Source organism: Poecilia reticulata, chromosome 18 (genome assembly GCF_904066995.2).
Source record: "Poecilia reticulata chromosome 18, P_reticulata-male-v2, whole genome shotgun sequence".
NCBI classification, from domain to species: Eukaryota; Metazoa; Chordata; class Actinopteri; order Cyprinodontiformes; family Poeciliidae; genus Poecilia; species Poecilia reticulata.
The window spans coordinates 21,680,009-21,688,165 of NC_088847.1; the positions used below are offsets into that span (position 1 = coordinate 21,680,009).

The 8,157-nt window shown below is 38.7% G+C and overlaps 1 long non-coding RNA gene across 1 annotated transcript; it reads right to left on the reverse strand.

Annotated features, from left to right (window-relative positions):
• Positions 1 to 1,078: 1,078 nt before the first annotated feature.
• LOC145548607 (uncharacterized) lies at positions 1,079 to 5,949 on the reverse strand. Its single transcript, XR_014084625.1, has 3 exons — positions 5,866 to 5,949; positions 4,264 to 4,328; positions 1,079 to 1,241 (listed from the first exon to the last, which is right to left on the reverse strand). It is a non-coding gene; the product is annotated as an uncharacterized LOC145548607 (long non-coding RNA).
• Positions 5,950 to 8,157: the final 2,208 nt, after the last annotated feature.

The window sequence follows — 8,157 nt, forward strand, 5'->3', positions numbered from 1 at the left end:
AGCTAAGGTTTGGAGACGTGGATCTAAATTAGTTTTAATGACTAAGATTGTGTTCACTAACATAATATATACGCTTTATATACATTAAAATAATATGTTTTTGCTGTAGTTTGTTTTAAATTATCAACCAGATTTCAGAGGACATGATAAATTGATTAAAACATTCTATAAAACATACACATTTTGGTGTAACAGGCTGTTTTATTCCTATTTAAGGACTGAATAGAAGTCAGGTTTATTTGTGTAGCAGATTTCAAAGTTCCCTATACGATAAAAGCAATACATTGTAATCCAGATTAGATTTAATCCATGTGATCTTAGTTGCTTTTGATTACTAATCAAAAGCAACTCTAACCAGGTGGGTTTTTAGTCTGGATTTAAAGGAACTCAGGATGTTTGTGAAGCTGAATGCTGCTGCTGCTGCTGCTGCTCCAGGTTCTGGTTCTGGATGTAGAACCAGAACCAAAAGACCTGAGAGGTTCTGGAAGGTTTGTGTTCAATCTGAGTTTGACTCTGAGTAGATGAAGTCCAACATGATTCCTTCATAACGCTCCAAACTGAAGCTTAACAACCGGTAAGATACTGACTGGTGATTACTCCGTAGACCCACGGAGGATCAGGGACGTAAAAGAAATAAAATTATGAGATTAAAGTCAAAACAAGAAAAAGACCTGATGTACTGAGAATAAAGTCAACATTATGAAAATATTCAAAATGATATGAGAATAAAGTCAAAATACTGGCAGTTGGAATGAGAATAAAATGGAAATAATCTGAGAAATATTACAAGAATAACGTTGAAATATTAAAGTAAAATCAGAATAAAGTTGAAATTTTAACAAAGCTCAAATTAACAAAGTTTAAATATTAAGTCGAAATAATCAAAAAATGTTGAAATACTGAAGTCAAAGTATACAATTGTACTAATACGAGAATAAAGTGGAAATATTAAAGTTTAAATAATACGAGAATATGGTTGAATTATTGCGAATAAGGTCGAATTAATATGAGAACAGTCTAAATATTACGAGAACAAAGTCAAAATATATTGTTTAAACGTCTCGTATTATAATTATTCTCATAATTTATTTTCAAACACCTTGTTTTTCCCCCGTCTTTCTGCGGCGGCCATCTTGGCTGCTGCTTCCCTCTCTGTCTGTCTCGCCGTCGTCTCCACTGTTAACTTCCTTCGTTTGCGTTCGGTGAGCATTAATCTCCATCGCTGCGTCGCGTGTCGCCGCCTGCAGGGGGCGAGAAAGGAGGACTAAGCAGGACGGGGGGGCCCAGCGTGCGCCTCTCTGCTGGTTGGATGCTGAGGCCTCAGCGAGTCTCATCACCCTCAGCGTACCGAGCCGTTTCTCTAAGACCCGAATCAGGGCGAATCGTGAAGTTCGTGCACATTTTTCCTGCTTTAAAACTGTAAAAACTTGTTTTAGTAAGAAGAATTATTATTATTTTCAAAACAAATTCAAATATAGCATCCGTAAGATGCTGCGTAATGGATGAATCACCTGTTCCTGCAGGTTTTATCAAAGGTCAGCTCTCCTCCTGGGCTTTGGCCTCCTCAGCCTCCACTTCAGCCAACATGGTGGCAAACCTTTTGCTCCAGTTTTGATTTGTTGCAATTAAAAAAAAAAAAAAAAAAGCTGGATCGCATTTTCGCCAGTCGTGCATGCAGAGCTAAAACCAATCCGTCTTTTCCAGAGGAAGTTTTTTAAACTGACCTCCAAAGATTGGAATGTAAGGAGCATCAGAGCTGCCAAAATCGTTTCTGTTCCCATTGATTTTATAGCCGGAGCTTTTTGTGGCTCTGAATTAAAACCTTCAGCGTTTTTCACTCCTTTTACTGGATCCACTGACGTTTATTTCACCTAAAACATGAGAAAATGTCTGGATACACGTGAAATAATCTGCCATGGACAAGTATTTGTTTTGAAATAAATAAACTACTTATTTAAATAAATACTTATTGCCCCAAATATTCAAATATTCATTGAAATAAATACTTTTTTAAAGAAATAATCTATTTATAAAAAAGAAATACAAGCTCCAATATTTAGCTGTGAAGTTACGTGCAAATCTCAAAGGCAAGTCAAATAAAAATAAGTTTATCTCAATAAATATAAAAACATATATAGCAGAAATGCACAAACAACTGGGATGTTAAGGAAAAATATAGTTATAATCAATTCTGAATATTTAAATGAGAATAAATATTTTAGTTCTGATTTAAAAATCTTATTTAAATCAGAAATATGTCTTACAAATATGTATAAATATGTATATTCTTAAAAAAAAAAAAAAATATATATATATATATATATATATATATATATACATTTATATGTGACCCCTGTCACACACAGTCATATTTTTATTGAAACATTCAGCAAAATTGTTGGTAAAATGAATAAATGAGTCTCTTCCTAGGGAACATGTGTTTTGTTTGTTCCCCTCCGTCTCCCATTCGCTCCTCGTCTCCTGAATTATCCCGACGTTCCGATTTCCCTCCAGAGGCGGCGCCTGCTGCTGCTGCTGATGCAGCTCTCCCTCCTGCCTCGTCTTTTACTCTCTGAGTTTTTATTTCGTCTTCCCCTCCCGCCGCCTGCAGCCTCTTTTCTCCCCAGAAAGCAGAAAACGAGGGAGGAAGGATGAAGGACGGCTTTTAACGTCCCGTGTTGAAGGATGAAGACGAGGAAACGTTAAACTCAGACAGAGGCGACCGTCACATTACCGATTATTAACCCCAGCTCAGGTTTACAGCCACTATCTAAAGTACGGGACTTGATTCACTAATCTCTCTCGCTTTCTCTTCTTCTGAACAGGCAGTTCAAAGAGCCGCCCGCTCCTCCCTTCCTGTTCCCACATTAATTAAATCTGCATGTAATTACTTTCGTCAAGAAGGGGAATCTGAGACGAGCGGGGAAATTGGTCAAGGCCTCGCTATCTTTGAAGAGAAATTACTTGAGCAAACTAGACTGTAACAGAACATAAAGATGTTGCTGCCACTTCATCGTCTGACAGGCCGAGCTGGAAGGGGGCAGAAAACCTTTACTGTCTCTTTAAGAAAGAAACACCTGTGTGTGCTCGTTCACATTGTTTGCAACACCACAGTTTTCAATGTATTATAGGGATGCACTGATACCAAAATGTGGGCTGATCGCCGATATTAATATTGCCTTCAAGGCCGATATCTGATATTTACCGATATATGTATATATCACTACGTTTTGACATAGGGGAAAAAATGACCAGAAACAGACAGAAACATCATTATATGTCTTATTTATCGGACCAATACTTTATGATAAAAAAATTACTAATACAGCCAATACCGATGTTGGCACCGACGTATTTAACATCCCTAATGTATTTATTGGTATTTCATACCAAAAAAAAGTCGAAATAAAAGCAACAATCTATCAAAAAGCATTATTTTAAGTCGACACAAAGCAGCACATAATTTATGTGTAGCCCCGTTAAATCTGATGCCCAGAAATAAAACTAATTCAACCAATCGCTTTTGGAAAGTAAATCTGATTCACAATCTGCCGTTCCATTGACCACATAATTACGACAATAAATTTGTTGAAGTGAAACATGCCAATTTTTGAATTTTGATGTTTTTGCACCTGAACTACATCTTAATTGGTTTATTTCTCAAACCTACAATGGAAACACTTTTTCGCCTCACGAGTCACATGATCAACAACCGAATGTTGCTACTGGCAGAAACGACAAGGAAGGAAATATTTTTTCGTAATTCCAATTTGTGCAATTCTTCAGTTAATGGAAACGCAACTAATGTTGCCTTGCAGCTTATTAGTCTCTAAATTGCCCTTTGGTATGACTGTGTTCAGGTTTGTGTGTCTCTTCTTTCCGTTAATGTTTTTAAATACATTTCTCACAACAACAAAAAAGGAATTCTGACTTGGCAAACATCTTCAACCACTAGCAGGGCCTTTGCCTTACCAGATGGACAAAACCTCCATTTTCTGTTTCCATTTTTCTGGGATGTGAGGCTCATGCAGGTAAAGAAAATTAATAAATTAATATTCCTTATGAGAATCCATCTGGATGGGGAATTGCTCGTACACTCGAGTGTCTCTTAAAACTCCAGATGTTGTCTAATTAAAATGTTTTCATTTCGTCGTTTTCCACCCATACTTTTAACGCCTCATTAAAGATGGCGGACGCCTCCTTTGTTTATGCATTTTTCCCACCACAGTCTTGTCAAGTCGTCTTCTCTTCCTCCACACTAACCTGCCGACATCCACTTCACTCCGTGATTACCCTCCTTCCTCCCTCTCTGCGAGGCGGCGCTCCGGCTGTGGGAGAGCGGAAAAATGAGCGATCCTCCAGCAGAGAACGTGAATTTACTCCTGCACTTAGTTTAATGGAACAGCTGATAATCGCTGTTTGTTTGCGCTGTGAAATTATTTCAAAAATCTCCCCCTTTCTTCCCAATTTATTCCTCTCCTCCTCCCTGCCGCTCTGTCGTTCTGCATAACTAACTTCCTCCGGCATATTTTTAAAAAAAAATTAAAAACAGACTTTTTACTTGACAGCATGGTAAAAATAAAGTACAGCCTCAAATGCGGAAGCTTAACTAAAACTGGGCCGTGAACAAACTAAAATAATGGACCCTACCAAGCTCCGCCCAGAAACGCCCCTCGAAAGTCCCACGTGACTTTATGTCTCACATCAACAGCTTAGCTCCAATGTCTAAACATGGCATTTTTCGTTCTCTACAGAGTGTTTCTGAGTCGATTAGTTTAGCATTTCTGCCGGATTTTCACAAAATATCAGCCACGACAAGGGAACCAACAAGTTCATGTCATCTTTTTTGGACAACATCAAGGTGTTTTAGCCACGAGATGCCTCTAACATTGTGCGAGTTGCAGCTAAATGCTACCGGTCGATGAGGAAAACAGCAAATCCTCAGACCCTCAGCATAAATATAGCCGTGGACAAGATCACTGATGCCTTTTGTTCTTGCAAGGCTGGGTGAGTCGGGCATTCATGGTTTTGAGGGTTCGAATGTGCCTACGCCTGATACACGGTACTCTGTGCTAGCGTGGCTAACACGATTACAGTTTAGTAAAAGCTAGCGTGGCTACCACGATTACAGTTTAGTAAAAGCTAGCGTGGCTAACACAATTACAGTTTAGTAAAAGCTAGCGTGGCTACCACGATTACAGTTTAGTAAAAGCTAGAGTGGCTAACACAATTACAGTTTAGTAAAAGCTAGAGTGGCTAACACAATTACAGTTTAGTAAAAAGCCTTTTCAGGTGAAATAAAATCTTTAATGTATGTCAGATACGGTACACATTGCATAGTGATCTGTTCAGCTAACGTAAGGCTGTAACAGACAGGCTTCAAGGTGTAGAAGTTGTATCGGTACTGCCATTATGCTGTACTTGGCTAAGAGGTTTTCATAATGGATGTGTTTATTATTGACTTTCTTTTTTTCATTCACTAAACACAAAGAAAGCAAAGCAATAATACTTACGCCAGCAGACACTTTGTTCTTATTGATCCTATGACGGTCGAGCTGCAAATGCGGTCGTGCTCGTTAATCCAAGCAAGGCTTTCCGTTTCTGAAACACGATCAGGATACCCGACATCGCCTGTACAGATACACCACTGACACGAGAACCATTCTTTTTCGAGTCCTGACGCAAAATCTTTCTGTCGGTCTGCTAGTCCACAATGTATATTAGCATGAGTTTGTGAGCCAGTAAGGCACGTGATAGCTGCGCTGTGACGTAAAATGGGCATTAGCCAATGAAAGGCGGTCCCTGTGGTAAAGGTCCATGTTGTAAAAAAAAAAAAAAAAAAAAGAGCGAGCAATGAAAACATACCGGAAACGGCTACAGTGACCGTTAGTATTAAAGCTGTTCGGGGCTACAGCCGTCCACGAATATCTGAAATCCACCAAATAAAAATGGAGGCTTCATCCAAAACGTTCCTAACTACCTATTTTAATAGTTCAAACACGAAATATACCGTAGTGCGTTTGTTTACCCACAGTCGAAACCGTAGCTGCAGAAGCTAACGGCTACAGGCGTTTGGGAGGAGGAGGTTCAGCCAATCAGCGCCAAGGAAAATAAATGCCGCTTCTGGATTGGCTGGTGTGCAAATAGCAACCAATAGCGACTCGAGCAGCTTTGCGCCTCAGTATTTTACACACAAACACAATCAATTGCTTTGCAAGATAACAAAAACACAAAAAACTGTAGCTTTTAGTACAGTCCTCATTGTCGATCTTTTTTATTTTGTTCCACTTTTACGGAAGGATCGAATGATCTGTTTTACCTGAATTTATTTGACAAGTAATTAAATTAAATTGAGAAGGAAAATATTGTAGAAGAATTTCCTCGTTTTTCCCGTCTTCACATACGTACCATTTATGTCTGTGCAGATATATTCTCTATTTAATCGGTATACAGGCTGCGTCTGTTCATTATGAATCTCTCCTGCAGAGCCGATATCTGGGCTCCAGGAAATGCATTTCAGTTAAGATTTAAAAAGGCAGGTTATCCATTTTTATGAGCAGCTTTTTTCCCCCCGCCTGTAGGAAGGAGAGATGAGCTGATCGGAGAAATCTGCAAAGTAGCGCAGACATTTTCTCAAAAGTTGTAAAGTGTTGCTTTTGTATCCATTTCCCTTCACTTTGTTCCCCCTAATCAATATTATCACTATGAATATTGCGATTTTCGAGGGTTTCAGAGGTTTATCAACAGTCTTGGTTTCACACCAAATTCAAAAAACTGAGTGTTACAGAAAACTATTACTTAGAACATGGTGGTGGCAGCATCATGCACGGGAGATGCGTTTCCTACATGTGTTTTAATTAACTGTTGGCAATTAAACATCAATCTTATGCCATGTGTAACACATCTCGAATTAGAGCGTATTTAAAATATAAGTTGACTTTTTACAGTTTTTAACATTTTCTGAGTTTGAAAAGTGTAAAGATTTTGACTTAAATTTTTGAAATCAAAGTTGTTTTTTTGCAAATTTCGAACTTTTGGAGTTCAGAGAATTTACAAGTTTTTTCTTTGCAATGCGTGAAATTAATCCATAAAAAATTTATTTTCTCATGAATTTACATCTTTTCAAGTTCAGAGAATTTCTTTTTGTTTTTTGAAAATATGTGAAATTATTCTCAAAATTGCATAGTTTTTATGGAAATTTAGAATGTTTCGAGGTTGGAAAACTTTAAAAAAGTTTTTTCTTGAAACTCTTTAACGTGAAAATAACTTTAAAATTTATTGTTGTTTTTTTTCTTGAAAATTTCAAGAAAAAGTGATAAATATGCAAGAGAAAACTAAGAATTTTTTAGATTAATTTCACATGTTTACAGGGAAAAAAAACTTAGACATTTTCTGAGCTAAAGAAAAAGAAAAAAAAAAACTACTTTTGAAGCTCAGAAGTTTTTCTTGAAAATATGTGAAATTGACCCCAAAATGCAAAATTTCTTTGGAAATTTATGACTTTTCAAGCTTAAAGAATTTTCTTGAAAATTTCTGAGATGAATCTCAAAATTTCTGACATTTTATGGAAATCCTCCTGTCCCACCGTGCAGAGGAGGAAAAGGCTGTGGCGGATCTCTGGATGCTGCCTGATTGTCGGTGTTTTTGCTGTCCTGCTGTCGGCCGCAGACGGAACATGCGCTGCTGTTTGTCGCAGCCGCTCAGCCCTGCTGTCCGTCAGCGCCGGGCCCGACGGAACCGAGCCACGGATCGCTGCCTGCAAGACGGAGCAGAGGAAGGACTGAGAGCGGCTCACGTCTTCCTCGCCGTAGGATGAGTCATCCTCGGCACTGCGCTGTGAATGAAGCGGGACGGGGAGGGAGGGGACACCTGCAGGGAGGAGGAGGAGGAGGAGAAGAAACATCAGAGAGTTTCTGTCAATGAGAGAGAGAGAGAGGAGGGATGGAGGGATGATGATGTCAGAGGGAGAGATGAGTGGATGTGAGGAGGAAAAATACAACCAATCAGATCCAGAGAGAGGGAGGAGGGAAGGAAAGAACGGAGAGAGTTAGGACACAGCAAGGGTGAGAACAGAGGTAACAAAGGAAGGAATAAAGGAAGGAAGGGAGAGAATTAGGATGCAAGGAAGGAAAATCAAGGAAAGAAGGACACAACAAA